General features: G+C 37.3%; 1 protein-coding gene across 4 annotated transcripts in view; it reads left to right on the forward strand.

Annotated features, from left to right (window-relative positions):
• arvcfb (ARVCF delta catenin family member b) overlaps nt 1-21,993 on the forward strand; it is a 198,877-nt gene that overhangs the window by 26,450 nt on the left and 150,434 nt on the right. Inside the window, exon 2 of one of the 4 annotated variants that reach the window (XM_079870303.1) lies at nt 1,307-1,412. The exons of the other annotated variants lie outside the window; for them this stretch is intronic. The gene's annotated coding sequence lies outside the window, so the exon portion shown is untranslated. The remainder of the gene's footprint in view (nt 1-1,306; nt 1,413-21,993) is intronic. 4 annotated transcript variants of the gene reach the window in all.

The raw sequence follows: 21,993 nt of genomic DNA on the forward strand, positions 1-21,993 counted from the left end.
AATGTAAAATAAATTTTGAATTTGGTGCCTTCGTGACCGAGGAAAGACAAAAAATAACTTCAGGACGCATTTGTATGAAAGACAACAACTCCCACAATGCACCACATTGCACAGCTCCGCAAGCCACTCCCACTAATCCAGAAAGCGCATATCTGCCTATAAGAGAAATCACTCTTCCGTCTACAAGGCTAGCTACCACCAGAGCTTGAAATTCATTTCACATTCACACAAAATGTCTAGTTAGTTGGCGAACTCATTAGTGCATTACTCCTCGTTTGTATTTCTTTCGAAAAGGTGAATTATTGCATGGTACCTGGATGTTCAGTCAGAACATATGCGGTGCGAAACTAGGATAGTTCTCAACACAAACGTCCGTGTCCTCGTCTGATTCAGAGATTTCGTCCAGGAGAAATTGTCATCGTTGAAATTCTTTGCCGCAGACGGACTCTATCTCTGTGTTCGTAGTTGCATCTTACAGTCTATGAGTTGCATAGTGAGATCACCGGCGCCACCAGTCCGCCCTAACTCGAGCCAGTCCGGGCTCCTCATCCGCGGCAGGCAGGTCTTCTGCCTCGGCTGCTCTTCGCTATAATGCGGCTTGTAAAGGTAGCCTCAAACACCTGATTCAAGCATCAGACTTCCGAAATCCACTTCTTCTATATCATATTGAGCACTCTCCTCCGCTATTGTCATTACTTTACATCTGTCTCCACAGCGCCTGTTAGCTTAGCTTCAAACAAGATGGAGGATATTGCTTTCAGTTTCAGAGAGTAAAGTCCCACCCACTGATCTGTAATAGGTCTGTAGCGTGAGCGGGTCCCGGCCCCTGGGAAAGATGAGGAACTAGTGCTTGTAGTCATAGATATCATATAAAGGCTTTATATATGAACACACCGATAGATAGATAGATAGATAGATAGATAGATAGATAGATAGATAGATAGATAGATAGATAGAAAGAAAGAAAGAAAGAAAGAAAGAAAGAAAGAAAGAAAGAAAGAAAGAAAGAACTTCAGGCCTGGGATAATCTGTTCTAATTGTAGCTTTGATGTATTCGCATACTTTTTTTTCCACCACCATTAAGATAAGTTGTAGGCCTATCTGTATTGATGTACAGTATGTGAAAAAATACATCTCAATTTTACTTAATACTTTAAGTTTAAGTTTTTATTTCAATGTTATGTAAAAATATGTGAAGAGGGTTCCTTTAAAATTAAGCTTTAGGTTCTTCAGCTTTGGTTGTAGTTAATATTGTATTTTTTGTTTAACACATTTTTATTTTTATTTTTTTATTTTTTTTTACTAGGTTAGGATTAAACGATAATTGGCGGACCCCATGCAGTGCCTCCACAGACCCCTGTAGGGTTTACTGACCCCCTGTTGAGGATCCCTGCTGCATGCGCATGATTACAGTTGGGTAACAGACTTTTGACTTCTGAGTTTTCACTTTTTTTTTTATTTAGCAATCCTTAGTCTGGTTACCACATTATCTGAGTGTCCCCACATACATCCTCCTTCCAGATAAGAGAATTTAAAGGGCACCCAATTACATCTGAATCCAAGGTTATTTCCTATTAAGATCGCTGCCTCTTTTACCTCAGGGATTTTTAGGTTTTGTTCAGATTTCACAAGCCTCAGAGGTCATGCAATCTGGAGGGGAAAAGAGGTGATTACAGAAAAGTTGACCCTTTTCAACTCTGGGCAAAGATGGGAGGACTTTGTTCTTTATCTTCCTTTTTTTTCTGTTGACAAAAACTGCTATAGAGTTTTATGGTGTCTGATTTTACATTTTGCATACTATAAATGCAAGTATACAATTATCTTTGATGCTTAAATTGATTTATATTCCGTTTGGTCTGTTTGTTTCTTGGAACAAGAAACAATAAGGAACAAGGTATAGCCAGGCACATTTGTGTGTATTCTTATCTGGCCACAGTGAAATGGATTTTATGGTACTCAAAGAACCTATAAAGTGTGTGTGACAGGGCGAAATGATATATTAATAAACCAAGAATTCACCAGAGACGAGGTCCTCAGAGACTGCAATAATATGATATGAGTACATTGTAACGACAAATAAGACCCAAAGAGCAGAATAAGAACTATACCTTGCACAAAATGTTCATGTTTTGAAATTTGTTGTGTAAATATCAAGGTTAAAATAATCATTAAATTAATGTAAATTAATTGTATTATTGGCACTCAAGTAACAAGATGACCTGCATACTGTAAACAGAGAAAAATATTTGTATTCTGTGTATATGCACATGCACACTTCGAATTAGTCTTTTTAGTCAAATGAAAATAAGCATTTCAAATGATAACTAATAGCAGATGTAGACGGCACATACTCTATACCGCATGCACATGCCTTCACATAAGACGCAAGTTAAGTCCGGTTTATTTAGCATTATTATTATTATTTTGAGCAGAGTTATTGCACTGTGCCCCACAAAAGCTCATTTTTTTTCTGCACTCAGTGCTCATAAATGCCTCATTGCAGGAGATCATTGCAAAGCCTCCATTGATTCTTCTCTTTTCCCATGGCCCTACTGGCCTGTTGACTTCCTGCCTGTAAACATATTTTTGTTTTAATATACATTTTTTTTATTCAGTTATTTTCAGAACATTACCATAACATAAAGGTCAGCACTCACCATATAAACACAGACCAATTGAAATCCAGCAAATGTAGCTTCCCTTGTAAAAACATTTTATAATTCATTCTGCCTTATAGCACCTTTTTTTCTTTAAAGTGTCCACAAGGTTGTTGATATTTTCCCAGAAATGCGTGACAAATTACCACCACGTTGAGCATGATTGTAATCTCTCGTTGTACAGTGACATATTGTACAGTTAATAAATATAGCCAATATTCTGATGTCAAAATGGTAGGGCACAACCATGTGGTAAACAAGACTATAGAATTGCCTGACACTAGTCCTTTTCTTGAAAGCTGCAACCTCTAACAAAATTTTGTCACACCGTCAGGAAAAGAGGTCGCAAAATGTCAAGAGCAGGGGTCGGCAAGTAAGTTTGGCATCAGGCCCAAAAAATATTGTGCCACTAGATGGCGGGCCAGAACATAGTCAAAGGATCATTTAAGAAATTAATTGATGAAAAATGACAGACTGTTACAGTGTCTTTTGTAAATGGTAGTGAGTTGTTACTCTATGTTAAATCCTTAAGTAGGACAGTCATTAACAAAAAGCCACATTTGTGTGGCGGTGTTCGGGTTTTACACTGGATGAATTAATAAAGCAGTAGTGACACAGAACCTGGCAAGTATCTTCATCCACCAACTTGCAACACAGACCGCCTTGCTAAAACACACATATGTGGGAGATACGGAATGGATAAAAATAACTAAAAAAATAAGCCCATTAATGGGAAGTTTGAGTCATGCTCTTAACAAACTATGTTTTATTTCCTCTTTCCATATTGTGAATAATAAATGTGTATCATTTTAATTTGCTTGTTACACAATGGAGCCTAACTTATTGTAATAATTATTTGAAGTAGCCTACTTTTACACTCAGAATTATTCCTTGGCATCCTCATGTACTAAACTACATTTTTTAAATTGTTTGTGTGCTGGAGGTATGCAATTACGTCGTGTGCAGAGTGATGTTAACATTTAAGCTAGGTGTGAGAAAATGGCACTATCAAAGAGTCTAAAGAGGAATCTTGACAGCGAAAATAGGGCATACAAAGAAGAATGGAAAGACAACTATGCGTTCATCCTACCTTGTGAATGCAAAGCAGATGTGTCTTATCTGCAATGAAGCGATCCACAGACTCTATTGAATGCCTTTCAGAACTTTTCAAATAAAAAGCTCTCTATTCATCTAAAAATAAAACATTGCTGCAAAAACGTTCTCGTACTTTTATTTTGAAGGCAAAATCACTAAAGACGAAGTGATTGCGAGTATCTGTTGCTGTCATGACAAATCTATTTCAGAACCAGCCGCTATTAAAAAAAAAAAGGCTGCGACCGGCCGCCTGTTGCTGAACACTGGTCTAGAGCCCTGTACCTAGAATTTAAAATTATCATTTGAAATCATCCTTAATAGTAAATTGCCATTACCCCTGTTTAGCAATGACTTATTTTAGCCATCAGTAGAAATGTGGACATTTACAGTATGGATTTGTCAGTTTTTAGGGGTTAAAGGAGAAGTTCACTTTTAAAATGAAAATTCTGTCATCATATACTCACCCTCATGTTGTTTCAAACCTGTATGAATTTCTTTCTTCTGATGAACAGAAAAGAAGATATTTAGAAGATTATCAGTAACCAGACAGTTTTTGGGTCCCAATGACTTCCATAGTAGGAAAAAAAATACTATGGAAGTCAATGGGACCCAAAAACTGTCTGGTTACTGATAATCTTCTAAATATCTTCCTTTCTGTTCAGCAGAAGAAAGAAATTCATACAGGTTTGAAACAACATGAGGGTGAGTATATGATGACAGAATGTTCATTTTAAAAGTGAACTTCTCCTTTAATTGAATGGTTGTCTGCTTTATTTTAGGATGTGGAGGTTTTGTTTTTGGTCATTTTGCCACTTTATTTGATGTTGATGTTGATGTAAGAGAGAAGACTATACATTATTGGGAAAGAAAGAGGAGTGTTATTGGGACATGGCATGACATTTCTTGTTAATGTCTGAAGAATGTGCACTGCCAAGCCATGGCTCCAGCTATATTTAATGTTTTAGGTTCTGTTTTAATTGCTACTGTTAATGCAAGTCTTGGAATGAATAAGGATGAATAAGAAAAAGCCACATGGCAAGTTCATCTAATAAAAATCTCCTTATGTTCACATTTTGACTTTATAGCCTCTTTATAGCCTCTTGTGTAGCCTTTTACATAACATTTTAATCAGCTTAAGTTTAACATTATCACTCCACTCTCACCCTCTCAGCCCTTAGAACTGGCTTTTGCCCAGTTATTTAAACAGCTGAGTTTTTAAAGGGAATCGTGGCTCTATTTAACAAGAGAATAAATATCAAGACTCTATATGTTAATGTCATGCATGCTGTTCCGGCCTTTGAGAGACTGTGGATAGCGGTCTCCATCTCTATGCTTCCTGCTCAGCTGTAATAGGCCACAGGCTCTTAGGTTATCACCACTCTAAAGGCCACAAATTAATACTCGTCATGGAATTGAGATCTGGCTTTTCATAGAGCACTGGACGCTTGTTAAATGCCCATCTACAAGCCGTTAGTTGTTCACAGCAAGCGTGTTAATTGGCAAATAGATGCTAAAATTTTTTTTCAGTGGTCTGCTTTGGTCTTATAAAACTTTGTAGGTTTTGTCTGGCATTTAGATTTGGATTATGGAACATATCAGAGAATAGGTCAAGAGTTTAATACGACAGAAGAATGTCAGACAGTGATGAATCCGGCGCGGCCTTATTATACACTGCTGTCAAAGTATCTCAAGCAAAACTTGCGTTACTTACTGTACTATAAATAAGCAATTCTAGACTTTCCGATATTCGGGTGGTTAGAATAGGATAGGATAGATTGAGAGTTTTGAGACCTTTTATTTCATAATCGCCACCATTTTATATTTCAAATTTGTTTCTATAATTGTGATGCTTTCTCTACAATTTCTCTCAATTGCAATTTTTATTCCAGTTTTTATAGCAGGTCTTTATTTCTCTTTTTCTCTCTCTCTCTCTCAAAAAAAAAAAATGCCTGTGGCAACATTTCTGAAATATGTTTTTTTTTTTTTTTTCAGGTTTTTTTTTTTTTTTTTTTGTGAAGTGAAATGTCCAGTGAGTGGTGCTAAAAGTGCCTTCATTTTAATCCCAAACAGATAAACATGATTCTTTTTTACGTATTGTGGCAGTTTGGTGAGCTACTGAACATTTACTGCATCAGAAGAGCCATACATATGGAACTGGTTACGTGATGCAAACATCAAAATGTATTAGTTTAGAAATCATCATTGTGCGAAAATAAGTCATTATTGTAATTGGTAATCTGCCCACTGTAATCATAATATATGTAAAAAGGAATTGTATGCATGATAATATAATAAAATAAGTGGTTAGATAGATATGTGAATAAATAAATGAATGGATATGTACATGAAACACTGAATGAATATGAATCTGTTATATGCAGCGGATTTCAGTGGTTTGAATGTGGTTCTGTGTTTTGATGATCTTTAGGGTCTTTTGCATCGGGTAGTTATAGGAATTCATATTCACACCATCTGTCAAACTTAGTGGCACCAGTGCTACTGCTCTCAAATGTTAGTCTGGAGCCCTGGAATCGAAATGCACGTGCCTTATCGAATTCCCGGTTCTTGGAAATTTGGAACGGGTTCAAAAATGAAACCTGTTCTCGATACCCAACCCAACTCTGAAGTAGCTAAGTTAGTCCCCCAAAAGGCATTCCTAAAACTAAAATCGTTCCCAGTTCCTGTGGTACGAACATGTCAAAAAGCGGGTACTTCCGCCAACAGTTATAGAAAACGTTCCTCCGGTGCGAAAGCCACTTTTGTTTCACTCACCTCTCTTTGATATCCCCACTAAATCACTTTCTTATTTCCAAGTATGTAATGGCCAGCCCAGTGTTTTTGAAATGTATTCCACGTAATAACAGTGTATTAAAAAGCATTATCGTCAGTCAGAGCTGGATTTAATGTTCACCTGATCCTCTTAAATGTCAACAACACTTTTGTGGCCTTTTTAAGTCTTTTTATGCTTATTTTGTGGGCTAAATCTGCTGAGTGTGGAGGTTTTTGAAGTGTTTACCTAACTCCTGTTTTAGACAATGTTCCAAAGTGCAGAAAAACACAGATTCCTTCCCTTTGAAGCTGTGTGCTGTGAAGAAAGCTGGTAGGCAGACTGGAACACCAGCCTTGACCAAGCGGACAGGTGGAGGAGTGGCTCGCTGGAGTTCATTTGGATTAGGCATTTGGCGCTGCAGTTGAGGCATTTTCATGGTACTTTAATATCCCACACAATTATTCACAGAGCTTTAATGTTTCCGTGTGAAGCGCTGAAGGCATGTGGACCGGGTGAGGTTGTAGGTACAGCGGTTCTCTTCACAAAACCGATACGTTAAGCTGTTTTTGGAGGGAAATTCTCAAAATAGGCCTTTGTTTTTTGCGGTTGCAAAAAGTGCGTATTTTCAACCAATACAGACCAATTTAAAAAAAAAAAAGTTAATCATTAACACTATTGAAACTTTATAGTTGATTACTTTTATAGTATTTGCAACTAAATAAGCTTCTGAAATTGTTTAGACTGCTGTAACACTGTTTATCTTTGACTTGTGCATCTTTGACATGTTCATGTTGTTCACCTCCATAGCTCTGAAAACCCCTGCAAAAAGCAGAAAGAACAGCAGATAGGACAATTCTTGTCAGCAATGAATGTGTTCAACCATCTCATAAACAATAGGATGTTACTGGTATCATGTCTGCCTGCATAGCTCTCCAAAAGGTGACCAAAGCAATTCAAAACAAATAGTAGTACAAACCATTTTAAGAAACGTTTTTAGAAAAGCAATTTCCGAGATGTTTTTGAGTTATAGAATTTTGGGATTGCTGCTGTGTAAGTGCGTACTTGAGTATCAATGTTGGTGTTTTTGTAAGGCAAAGACATTCAGCAGAGGATAGCGATTAAAAGCAAGAAAGACTGAATAGCCAAACTCGATAGAGTTTTATTTAGAATTTTAGAAAGGTTCAAGAGCTATCGTTGTATTATTGCAAGGCCAAAACATTTTTTTGTAAAGATTTCTTTGTATTTTGTGAATTGTACATTCTTTTGCGTTTGTTGGGGGAAAAAAACATCGGCATCAGAATTACACTTTTAATGTCTGTTTGCTTTGGTGCCTGGCTGAATGGTTCTCTTTCAGCATGGTGTTTTCAGACCTGTCTGCATGCCTTTGGCCTCCTGGATGTTTGTTAGTGACTTTCTCACCTGTGTGTCCTCTCAGAATCTCTCTGTGACAAGAGGTGCTCTCCGCTCAACAGATTTAGAGAGAGAAAAAGAGATAGAGAGGATGAGAGGCCTCGTTTGACTTCCCTCCCAGCGCTGAGAGCTTGCACAGGACCATCCATCACTCAGTCGCTGTGCCAGCAACTGTGTCTTCCCATCCCTCCTTAGCACATGTTCTATGCTTTCTATACTAAATAGAGGCATCTCAACAACTACAGTCCAATTTTAATTTTCAAGGATTTTAACTGGAGTACGAGTTTTGGTTTAGGACATGTGGGATGCTTTTTATACGTTATCCAGCTTTTCCCTAAACTCAGAAGTCTTGCCCGACTCATAACGGAATTACCCTTTACATTTCCTGTTCCGGTGTTTCTAATCAAATAAGCAGATTTTCCGAGCTGATAATATAACGTTAAACTTATTTACTTAAGTTTGTAATGACATTTTGTACTTTGATGTATTGTAATCATTGAAAAACAATGTTTATTTTTTTGCCTCCAAGTAAGCTAGCATCAGTTTTGTTACATTTTCTTTTTATGGTTTATCTTTTAAAAACATAATCTGATTAATCATAATCATATACCCATTTGCACTTGCTTTCCTGCCAGACCCCACAACCTCTTTTGAGGCTGTTTCTACAATTCTACCCTACAATTCTGTTTCTGCCCTTCAAAAAAAAGTGTCTGGAAGTGAAGTGGAGCTTTTCAGGAGCTGAGTGATTTAATTGACAAAAGGCTTGTAAGTGAGCTGATACATGCTCATAGCTATCGACCTGATCCCAGGCTGGCGGGACCGGGGCTCCTGGGGCATGCTGGTGTCTCTTTCTCTTACAGGCACTCCAGAGATGTTTATTTTTAAAGCCCTCTTGACAACCTCTAGCCTGACCAACCAGGGATGGCATGCAACACATTTGACATGTGTGCAGCAGTGGAATTCTCTGACTCAAACACACATGCAGGCGTACATATACTGTAACTCACAATTTCAACACACAACACAAACTCACTCTTACACTCCCAAGTTGCTCTCGGTTTAGCCCTCTCACTTCTTAGGACTCCCTTTGTTCCCTTCATGCCCTTCATTTTTCATCCATTTAAAGACCCTGAAAATCAAAATTTGTGCTTTTTGGCTGTTAGCCCATGTATATTCCATAGCGTTCTCTTTGTTCACATGATCTGGTGTTTTCTTCATCTCAGAACAGCTCTGTTGATAGTGTATGCAGTGATATCAATCTACGTATGTGCTATCAGTTTAACACATATTTGGGAACGCATTGGGCAACAGTTACTAAATATTTTCACATTAGCTTAATTTTCAACATTTTTCTTGACATATTACAGCATTTCACTAGGGGTTTCACTATGAGACACCGTTGTAAACCTGTTTGCACAAAAAAATTAAGTTTTCCTCAAATAAAAATATAATAAGCTTGTGCAAGTGAATAAAATCAAGTGAAATGCTGTAATATGTCAAGAAAAATGTTCTTCACTATGAGACACCGTTGTAAACCTGTTTGCACAAAAAAATTCAGTTTTCCTCAAATAAAAATATAATAAGCTCGTGCAAGTGAATAAAATGACAATAGTATTGTATTTTTCCTACTGTACTGTAAAATAAAATTATATAATTTTAATTTTTGTTTCATATTTATTTTACAGTGCAGTTGTATTACAATAGTAAAATATTACTGTTTTATGGATAATAATATAAAAAGACGTTTGAGCCCAGGTACAAGTCAATGCAAAGACTTTTCACTGTGTTCAATTTGGATGATGAAAATGGGCTGGGGCTTTACATTTTGAACTTTCGAATTGCACTAGATTGATGCAATTAACTTTAAAATGTACAAAATTTTGCATTACAAAAATCATTCCCTCAGACCCCCCTACAGCGAGATTCACCCACCATAGTCTCAAAACATTATGTGGGAAACACTGTATGCATTTGAAATATGTCAGTAAGTCAGGAAAAACGAACACACACACACACACACACACACACACACACACACAAACAAACAGTCACCTTCTCACTCACTTCAGGCTCCAGGTCTGAGCTGCCAAATGGCTCCTGTCAAGGTGACAGGCATTAGTGTGGCAAGCATAGCAGTGCGATAAAGGCTACTAGTGAGTTCACGCTACTCCCATTGGCCTGTGCCTGTGTTCCTGCAGTGGTCAGAGCAGCAGTGTATAAATGTCATTAAGAGCCTGTCTCTCAAGGGCTTTCGACCACATTCCTGTGGTGTCAGCTCCATCCCGTCATTACACTGTTTGTTGACCCCCGCCAGACACTTCGGTTGGCATGATAGCTTGTGATTTTTTTGACATATTTGTGAATTCACTCTTTTATAAAGCTTATCAGTATACGAAAAAAATTCTTGACATGAAATTTTAATTAAACTTTACTTTTCAGATTATGTGCTCTTTCACAGACACCTCAGTGACATATGATGTACTGTAACCCAGTGGGTATGATGTGCTGAGACGCTTCTTTAACTTGGAAAGCTACAAGCTATTCATAATTTAGAGTAGTAGTTAAAGTTCTTAAACTATAATTTAGACACTAGAATGATGATTCTTTTGGAATGGTTGATTTTCATCTGAATGGTTGAGTCACAAAAAAATATTAGTTTTTTAAACATTAACATGTTTAATTGTTGATCGTTCAGATGTAATGCTGCATGTGACATTAAAATAGCGATTAAGCTTTTTGTCATCGGTATTTTGGCGAGTGATCGGAAAAAATATACTATTTTGAATATGCCTGAACTACTGACAAAAGTTGTTAATTTAAGGCTGGAATACACTACACAACTTTTGCTCAGATTTTTGCCTTGATTTGCAGTTTGTAGTCAATGCTAGTTGGCGAAAGTCATAGCCAGTCTGCAGATTTTGGGCTGTTTGACTGATTTCACTGAAAATTGCATAGTTTAATAATGGGCAAAGACTCCAATTTTATTTTTTTTATGATTCCATCCAGTTGGAGGATATCAAATGCGTATTGTTTTTTTTGCTGTGCATCTTCTAGCAGCTAGGCACATGTTTCTGTGTGAATTTGTTGTGTTCAGATCGACTTGAAGTCTGGTAATGTGTGATCCGCAGTTGTTTTGTGTATGATGCCCAGTTTATTTTTTGATTTTATGATGCCTAGTGTTTTAAAATATGTTCCCATTTTAAGTCATGTAGTGAATTCCAGCCTTATATGCTCCAAAACAGTACGTAACCATTTAAAATACTCAAAATCAAGTCTATATTTCATTACAGACCTTCTCCCTTCATCTTTCTTTCATAGAGAATACATATTGCGGTAACACTTTAGTTTAAGGTCCAGTTCCCACTATTAACGGTTTGCTTATTAGGATATTGGCTGTTTATTAGTACTCATGAAGCACATATTAATCTTCTTCTGCATGGCCATATTCTACATCCCTTAATCCTACCCAATACCTGAACTTAACAACTACCTTACTAACTATTAATAAGCAGTAATTAGGAGTTTGCGGCAGAAGTCATAGTTAATAGTTAGTTAATAGTGAGAATTGGACCCTAAACTAAAGTTTGACACATATTGCTCTAAGAACAGTATCTAGGTACATTAAAAGCCCTTTAGTTTTCTGGCTGATGTGTTGATAATAATAATATTAATCTATGTGTAGTCTGTACTCTAATGTGGGATTTTACTCTGCCCTCACACCACGAGGGGAATTTTATGGAGCCCTACCACATCTTGGTATGCAAATGAGTCTGGGCTTGTGCCAATTTGTGCTCTATTTTCCTCCCTCTCTTCCTTTCTCTCTTCTGCTCTCCAAAGAGAGGAGCGCAGCTGACAGCTCTGGCCACTCATCTGTTTAATCATTGGCACTGCATACATGCTGCTGAATAACGATGCTCGCTTCACGTCCGATTGTAACAGTGATTGAGAATTCGCTCTGTATTTTGAAAGTATAATGCTTGACAAATCAACACTACAAGAGAGCATCTCACAGCTGCATGGTGTTATCACACGCATCTTTAGTTTGTTGACATGTTTCGAAAGCTGAAGACTGACACATTTAATGAGCTTGTAGATGGATATTAAGAAGTTTGATTGATATACTGCTAATTATAAGAATTGAAAGATGACGTGTAATTTCTGTGTTTGAAAAAACATATACTGTCAGAGTATGCACTACTTGTTTCTTGACTGTTCTAAAAGTATGCATAAACTGTACACTTTCATTCAAATGTTTGGGATCATATAAGACCCCCCCCCCATTCAAATACATTGAAATAGAAATGGTCATTTTAAATGGTAATAATAATTCACAATATTACTGTTTTTACTGTATATTTGATCAAATAAATGCAGCCTTGGTGAGGAAGGAAAGAGACTTATTTTTAAAAAACGCACAAACTTTTGAACGGTAGTGTATGTAGTATGAATAAAATCTGGACATGCTACATTTGTCATGTTGGCATTATCATGTGACCTATGATGTCAGTCGTGTAACTGCTCCATGTTATTTATGAATATAAGGACTACTCTTTTATGGCCTTATGGAATAGTAAAGTCCATTGGAGGCACACTTCAGTGGTAGTAAGTCATCTGGGGATTTTCATATGCTGTTTTATGGATACTGCGTTATTGGACAAACTGCTTGTGTGAAAATCAGTGTGTCAAATAGCATACTATTTGACACTAACAATAACAATATAACAATAATGGATTTAACATCGAAACTTAACTTCTAATGCTAAAATGTATGCTTTTAATGTAACCTTCTTTTAAGTACTTTGGTCAAGAATTATGTATGCAATTTTATATTATTTATTTGAAAAAATTAAAAGAGCAGTTTCATGTCTATCCTTGTATTGTACAACTGGTTGAGGTTGATATGGGATTTAGAAAGTAATTAGTTAAGTAATGCAATACTTTTTAGAGAGAGTAATTAGTACAGTAATCTAATTACACTGTTGAAGATGTAATTAGTTGCTAGCAATTAATAACTTTTAGAGTAACTTATTCAAATGAGGAGAATTACTTTTTGCAAACAGCTCTCCCATCTTTTCAAAAACATATCAACCCTCAGATAGCCATGGCTCTCATATGCCTCTCACTTTATATAAATATATAATAAAATGTAGAAATTGTTGTGGCTTGCTAAACTTATAGTTGGCTTTGCATATTAAACTGAGAGACAAGAACATATTTTAACATGCTTCAGCTTTAACCCAGTTTTTCGGTGGCTGGATTTTCGGTAGAAGCCACCCAGAGGTTGTCCTACATCATCCCAACTGAACCACAGCAACCCAAAAAAGCCTTTTTATTTTCTTGCAACGCTTCTAATTGCAGCTCCATACTCATTTTTGAAAGCGTGCAGTGTACTAAGGACTGTCTGTTAAGCTCTGTCAATCTATAACAGAAGGCATTTCTATTTATTTCTTACCCTGTCTGTCTCTTTTTTTCCGTTTTTTTTCTTTTGCTGCTGAATGTCGAAGGAATGTGGATCTCACAAAGAGCTGAAAGAGCAAAGTAAATAGTGCTGCTGCTGGTGGATTTGGGATGAACACACACACAATGTTGTGTAGGCTCTGATTGTAAGCACATTGATCATGATACTTAACATTAAGAATGGCCTCATTACTTTGTAGATGCTGGCTAAAATGGAAGTGTGGTGAAGCGTGTACAAGTAACGGTAACTCAGCAAGAGCTGTTAAAGCCTGATGACAGCAATAAAGTGTAATACATTTTTAGTTCTTTTTCTGTATGCATGTTTGTTTTGAAAAAGGCTATATAAGTTAATATACAATGATTAACTGGGTTCTTTTTTAAGTTAGCTGCAACATCTTAGAATTGGGAGCACCATTTATTCCTTCCCTGCATTTCGTTTTTTCACCCATAGGGGTCAGTTTCACTCTCTGTAAGCTGTTTTTTTCTTTCTTTATTAAGGATGCTGAATGGGCTGACAGTACTCTGGTCAGTGGTCTGTTTCTTTCAGCAGTGCCACAGTGCGAATCCCAAAATAAATCAATGTGTTTCCCTCTTAATCCTGCTGTATTGTGAGAAGATAGATAGCAGGACCCTAATGATGTTTAACATCAGCTGGAGCTAATGGAGAGGATACTCCAGCCATTTATACTGAGAGAAGGATCATGATCAGAAGTGTTTATATACACTACCGGTCAAAAGTTTGGATTAATTAAAAGGAGGTCATGAATTGCTTCTTTTTTTTTTTTTTAAGCTGCATTCCGTAACTTTTTTGGGTTAAAAACGATCCAAAATAAATTTGAGCAAGTACATAACCAGCCAGTGTTCAAAACTATCTGCTTGCCTTAGCTCGATTCAAAACGATAAGCTTGTAATAATGTTTTTAATTCCAGTGGTACTGGTGGATTTCCACGGGAAATTCGAGCATGTCTTTGAGTCATTACATCACATCTGTACACATACAGAAGGTGTCTCGGCGAGTAGGCTATATTGCGTGTGAGGATGTTGGATGTGGAGATTTATAGCCTTTTCTCACAGCACTTGATATAATTAAACTTATCAATTTGATGGCGGATCCAGAAAGGTTAAAACGACAATCACTAGTGACAACTGGAGATTCACCCGTTGTAAAATGCAAATGACTTCGGAGTGGCTAAAGAAAGAAAAGAGACTGCAACCGGCCCATGCGAAAACAAGGATAAATATCGGAAGGGCATTAAATGAAGTCACGCAATGCTGATGTTGTTAACATTAACAATTTGAGAACAAAGTATAATTTGCACGGTTTGGTGTGATATGATAAGCGATCGTTAGATTTAATCAGCGCGATTAACTGCAATGCTTTTTTTCCCCTTAGTTGGTCAGAACAAAACTGCATGTTACTTGTTCAGATGACATTTTCCGGTGACAATTCTTATGTTGGTCATACTTCCAAAAAGTAGAATTTGTGATTCCGAATGTCAGTATCCACACCAGCGCTGTGACTGACAGCTGCACATTCTCCTCAAAACATTGGATTCATCCGCGCTGTGCCGTGCCGAGGCACAACCCACGTAAAGTTGATAATTGCGTGAATAACTGCAATTGCAGATTTCGAACAGAGATGGCGACAAAGAGGAAAAACTACGGACTGCAGCTTTAATTATTATTTTAAAATGTTCCCTGAGTGCACTTATAATGCTAGTATGATTTTTACATATTTTTTTTTTCATAATTTAGAAATAAAAGGCTATTTTTTTACTACATTTTTAGTATTACAGCTGTCAAGATTAATTGTGAAGTGTTGCTAGCATTATTTTTTAGATCTATTCCCATCGCATGAAAGTTTGCAGCGATGAGCAAGATGACAGTCTGTTGATCGCATGAATGCAGTGATCTGTGAATGCAGTGATCAGTTTCTGCACTCTCACCAATGCTTTCATCATAACTAACAGTTCAAACACAATGTAAATAAGAGTGCAGATAACGTCATTGATTATAAGGGGAGTTTTGGCGAGAGCCCAGACCTCAGTCACTGATAAACTTGCGATGTGTGATTGACAGCTCCAGCGATTATATAGGGAGGGTTCTTTGATTGCTTTCTGTATATATTTTAATCACAATATAAATAACAGATTATTTTCATGCTTCTAACAGTGAAACAGTGTGAAGTTGATCATTTCGTCAGTGGCTTGATTTACTGACGCATAAACAGCAGCTAAAAACAATTTTGAGACAAAGAACGTCTGACAGACGATTCTGCAGAGACTGTGGCTGCGTTTACACTTGGCATTAACATGCGATCACCGTGATCCGATCAAGCAGTTCGGATCATAAGCCAATCAGGACACGGTGCGTTCACACCTGTCCACATCAAGTGGCTTCTGTATCTGGATAACAGATCGGATCCCGCATTCCCGCGAAAAAAAAAAGAAAAGAAAAAAGAATGGCTCCAGTACAAAGTCAACCTGAAATGGTTGGTTTTCTTTTAAAAACAGTTTTCAGTCGGGGGACGTTTTACAAACCTTGCAAAATGAGGAGGATGAAGAGGCTGCAAGTACTAATACTGTGGATAGATGCCGTAATGGAAACAGTACAGAGAAACGTATGGATCAGAGAATGTTGCCAGCTCTGGTGGGAAAAATGTGCGTTTTTTACAAAAAAATAATGGTTCTGCAACTTTCGGGTGAGAAAGCATTTCAGTATATTTGCGATGTACATCACACTCGACTGAATCGCAAAACCACACAGCTCTCAGTTCCGGAGAGAGGAGGGGGAATAATGACAGTGGACGGGGTTTTGTGTGACGTCCACCTGTGAATGCAGACATGACATGGATTGCGTTTACGTTACACTGAGATCAGATATGCAGATCGGATAACATTCCGATCAGAAGTGCATTTACACTTATCTTTTCAATGTGTATGTGGACAACATCCGGATACAGGTCGCATGTTAATGCCAAGTGTAAACGCAACCTGTCTTTCGTTGCTCTATTACATCATAATGTGACAAAATTCTAAATGAGTTGACTTCGGAGCTTGGTTTGAATAAAAGCTGTTTTTTGGACTAACTAGGAAGTTTTGAGTTCTGAAACTGGTTGTTACAGTACAATGACCTCTTACATGTCAAAAGATCAGGTACATTTTAATTTCTCCTTTCATGACCCAATTTAAAATGACTGTTTTCTAGTTTAATATATTCTAAAACATAATTTATTCCTGTGATGGCAAAGCTGAATTTTCAGCATCATTACTCCAGTCTTCAGTGTCATGCGATCCTTCAGAAATCATTCTAATATGCTGATTTTGGTACTCAATTATTATTAATTATTATTGGTGCTCAATTATTGATAATGTTTCTCATTATTATCAATGTTGAAAACGCTTCATATTTTTGAGTAAACAGTGATAACTTTTTTCAGAATTCTTTGATTAGAAAGCTCAAAAGTACATAATTTGTTTGAAATAGAAATCTTTTTGTAACATTATAAATGTATTTTGCTGTTAAATTGCTGTTTTACTATATCAAATTTTGATCAAATAAATGTAGCCTTGTTGAGCACAAGAGACTTCTTTAAAAAACTTCAAAACCTTAACTATTACAAACCGTGTTTGTAAGCGAGTTATAGAATGCATGAATGACAGTCATTCTTGTCGTTCAGAGGGTGTATGTGAGTCTGATTGACTGTAATTACCACATACTGTGCTCTGAAACGTACTCAAGCTCATAATAAAACAACAGTGTCACATTATTGCCCAGCATCCTCCAGTAATGTCTCCAACTGCTGTGTTGGCCTGTTAATCTGCATGTACTCCCATTCACTGGCCTCTTTCGAAATCTCCATGAGATAATTATTGAGTTATCTGCTGTTCCAGCAAATCTGACTTGTCAACTTTTATTAATTTCTACAATATCACAAATTAATGCGCAATTGCCAGCCTTATGAAAGCCGGCAGGAGGAGATTTCTGCAGGCCAATCCAGATATTCAATGGCCTCTAACTTAGAAATTTATACTGCACTGCAGATTAATTATGCACAACGAACTGGATAAATGGAAAGTGGGGCAATCGACAGCGCCATTAAGGCGTACTCATCGCTGAGACACTGAGCAAAGAGAGATCTATGAGGCTGCTTTCTCCAACGGCAGGAGAGGAAGAGGAAAGAAACTCTTCAACTTCCTGGGTTGTTACTGCTTCCTCTCATTCTCTCATGCTGGAAGCAGAGGATGATGTTCGTACAGGCACTCTTCCGCTAATCAGAGTACCTGTGCACTGTGGCTCTAACAAGTGTTTTGAGTTAAAGTTGAAGGGAGAGAATCAGAAACCAAACATAAACTAAGGAAATGGTGTTCCTAGCTTCATTTTGCTCTGTTTTTCTTACTTGAACCGCTTTTAACGAAGCACGGTCCCGTCTGTTTCTCCATCTTTCTCTCTCTGTATCTTCAGCTACCAGTGTTTTAAGACTGTATCTGTCACTGCTGAATAAAAGCATCACTCATTAGCATTTCCTTCCTTGCTCAACTCTTATTACTCTGTGAGACGCTGTCTCAGGCCTCCACAAATGCAGATTTGACACGGTGCATTGTTTATATAGAGTTAGGAGACACCATTGGCAATCTCCAAATGAAGCTGTTTGGATGCATAGCATCGACGGATCAGTTCGGGTTTGGATCGCTTTGTGTGAGCTCTCTGAGAGTGAGTGAGAGTGTGTGGCTGTTGTGGATTGTCTTTGGGGGACGGGTGCAGGGTACGTGTGGGTGGGGATGTTTGATCTCCCATTTATGGCTTGAGTTCATATATAGAACATTTTTAAATTCTACATATTACATATATAATTTGTCAACAGGATTTTTAAATAAAGTACAGTATTTTCACTTGGTGTCAATTGTAAGGAACTGTAAATCCACTACTACTGTAATACACACATTCATAAATGTGGGGTCAGTACATTTAAAAAAAAAGAAAATCACATTTTATTAGGCAAGGATTCATTAAATTGATCGAATGTGACTGTAAATACTTACATTTTCACAAAACTTATATTTCAAATAAATGCTTTTCTTTTGAACTTTGTATTTATGAAAATATTCTTGGGCTGTGTGCTTAATCAAAATCGTAACGAAATCGCATTGTGAGCATGCACAATTGTTAAAGCACAGAAAACACGATTTTTCCACCAGTACCGTCTGTGTGCAGCGCGAGAACAGAACAGATCGTGTTTACTGTTACGACATGGAAAAAAAGCACAGAAACAGGGAAGTTGAATTCAGGGCAGGATAAGGATTTAGACAAAAAAAGATCAACATCGTGATTTGGGAATATTTTTGATACAGAAGAGATTATGTATCATAGAGCCAGGTAATTTGCAAGACCTGTCAAACTATCGTTGTGGCAAAACAGTATTCACACAGACCAGCAAACTTTTTTTTAAAGAACTTGAACTTTTTTTGCCCTCAGCACCGCGTAGAATGACGTGTCGTGTGAGCGCAATGGTTAAAAAACGTCCATTTAGCATGTTTACATGCACATGTTTGCAAAAATTGATTATACAGGCATTTGCGAATTGCACAACATATGAAAAGAGTTCAAAAGGCATAAAGAAATAACCAACGCTGTCACGTATAATTTATGCAAAGATATTGTGCCCGCAATAATGCCGGCTTCCAAAAGATTATGCAGACGATTTTTTTTTTACCACTGTTTTTACAAAAATATTAAGCAGCACAACTGTTTTCAACATTGATGATAAACTGAGAAATGTTCCTTGAGCTCCAAATCAGTTTATTAGAATTATTTCACAGGAAAATTGCATTTTTAAAATGTATTAACATAGAAAAGAGTAATAATATTTCACTATATCAATGTTTTACTGTATTTTTGCTCTAATAAATTGGTGAGCATAAGAGACTTCTTTCAAAATCATTTAAAAATCTTATCGACCCCAAACTTTTAAACACATTTTCTATAAAATATAATTTCCCATTCATTTTCTCCATAAAGAAATTGATTTTCAACAATAACTTAAAAACAACAGGCCTACCATGGATTAGCAATGTAGTTCTGTAGAAGTCATAAATCAGTCTTTATATATTTGAATATTTGCAATAAACCTCAAGTGATGGTATTTTATACTCCTTGTTAGTGACTTTAGTTAAATAATTAATTTGATGCATATCTTTCACAATTCTTCATGGGATGAGTAGTTCATTCCCTTATAATCAATGTCAACTGCACGGTCTTGTGCCTTTTGTCTTTTTCCAGATTTTCAAATACCTTAGAACTCTTTTTAATCAATGCAGAAAGAGAAAATGAAAATTGGAAATGAAAGTTGTGTGCACAAGAATGTTACCATAGCAACAGTAACCTTCTCAAATTCTTTCCATTAGAATCAGAATGTGGATGATGCATTGATAAATCTTAAGTACTGTCATTACTTAGCACTTTATTAAGTCACGTGTATTACAAAAATAAAGCCGGTGTTTTGTGGCGACTGTGATAGAAAACGCAATATGATCCCCAACAGATTGTGCCAAATATTACCAATTATTTAAAAAAAAGTTAACTGACCTCTGAAATATGATTTGTGCACAGGTCTGTGTGTGTAGGAAGGCCAGTGTATAAACCTCTCTTGAGCAAACTGCTGTTTTGGTTCTCAGTCTGCCCGACAGCCTACAGTATTATAATTTATCATCATTTGTTAAATTCAATATTTTTGTTCTATTTGATTTGTGGAGGCTCTTTTGTTTACAATGGATGTGGAATGAAGAATAGCAGTGTTGTAGAGGGCTGGGTGAGAGTTCATGTGAGGTAAAGGACCGTGGCTGAGCCTCATTCCAGAGCTCATTAGGCATATCTGACCGTGTTGAATTCAGCGGTTGTGTCTTCGGTCATGCATCAGCTGGTCTCTGCAGATGCGAGAAACTAAGATCTAAACACACACACACACACACACACACACACACACACACACACACACACACACACACACACACACACACACACACACAAATGTCTGGCATCTTTTGAAAAACTTGTGCTCTGTTGGAATTTGTATTTCATCCTCCTTCAACTAGAATGTTGGACTTCTGAGGAGGAACATGCCAAATTTGATTATGAGCTGAATTTGAGCGTTACGGTCTAAAAGTTTCTCCCAGGTCTCGTCAGTGGATAACGAATGCAAGCTGTTAAAGTCTGATGTTGAAGAAAGTGGAGGATGGAGAGGAAAACAGAAGGGTAGAGTTAGTTCAATGTGGATCACTGCCAGTTTTAAACAATTAACGTTATAATTTGTTTTTGTAGTGTTGAAAGGTAATATAATTAACCAGTGAAACTAATCTCTGTTCGCTGCCAGACTGAAACGCTTCTGTAAATGATAATAGCAGTTGGTCCAGTGGGCTCATGGGACTGGATAAATCTGCTTCCCCCTTTGCTCAGAACTGGCATCTATTCAGTTAGTCCTGTGTGTAGAGGGACCCATTGAAATACTTTCTGTAAGCCCATCTGTGTGTGTTTGAAGTGTTCAACACTGTTCTGTGACAAAGCACAAAGCTGCAGTTCTCGCCCGCTCACAGTGACCAGTGCGGTTTCACTGTGTATCACCACACCAGTCAGTCAAGATTAACCCACCTCACCCTTGCCATCAGCTTTGAGCTTTATTAAAACCCTTTAACTCTGCCCTCTGTCCCACACTTACCTTTTGAGCACAGAAACAGTTCTCCACACTTTGAACAGAGCTCTCTTCAGCCAAGCACTTGTCTTGCAGCCAGTTAGATTGCCACCTTCACAAAAGAAAGTATAAAATCCACATGGTCACAAGTTGTATTTCTCAGGTTAAACACATCTGTGTGTTTTACATCTGAGACATTTCACCCCCAAATCAAAGAAAGCATTAAAGTTTTTGTTGTTGTTGTTGTTGCATTTTGAAATTTTGATGTTATTGGAGAGATTCATAAATGGAGCAGTTACCCCATGGTCCAGTTCCAATAGGGTGTTCGTCATCACCTCTCACCCCGCTAGCGACTATACCCTGCTCACTTGCACTGATGCTTTGACTCTGAGTGGCAAAGTACTGGTAACATGTGAGAAGTGCCGGTATGCAAGAAAAAGTAAAGGTATGATGCCGACCCAGTTCGAGCACTGATCATGTTACAATGCAGAAAAATCTATAATCTTATTTTTTTAACTAATTATTTCTAAATAATAATATTTCAAGAAATGTATTATTTCAAATGATTGTTTATTTGAAAAAAAAAATGTTTTGGTGTGAAATATGTCTGACCATGTTCTTGAATTTTTGTGAGAATCACTCCATTCACCTCCAGTTGGAGGGGTTCATTTCACATATGGGCCAATGAGGTTTTTGTCTGGCTGCTGGTGTCTGGTCTACATGCATGAGCAGCTCCCAGTTGCTTACCAGACTGTAACAATGTTTGCCAGGGCTTCTGCCCCCTCTCTGCTCCATCTCTGTTATTGGGCTGTCATTTTAACAATACATGGTCAGACCGTCAGAGCAACTGACTCTAATTGATTGATGCCTCATAAATGTTGTGCCCTCCCCCACTTCCTGAATCAGTTCCACCCAGCGGC

This window comes from Squalius cephalus (genome assembly GCF_949319135.1).
Source record: "Squalius cephalus genome assembly, chromosome: 5".
Taxonomy (NCBI): domain Eukaryota; kingdom Metazoa; phylum Chordata; class Actinopteri; order Cypriniformes; family Leuciscidae; genus Squalius; species Squalius cephalus.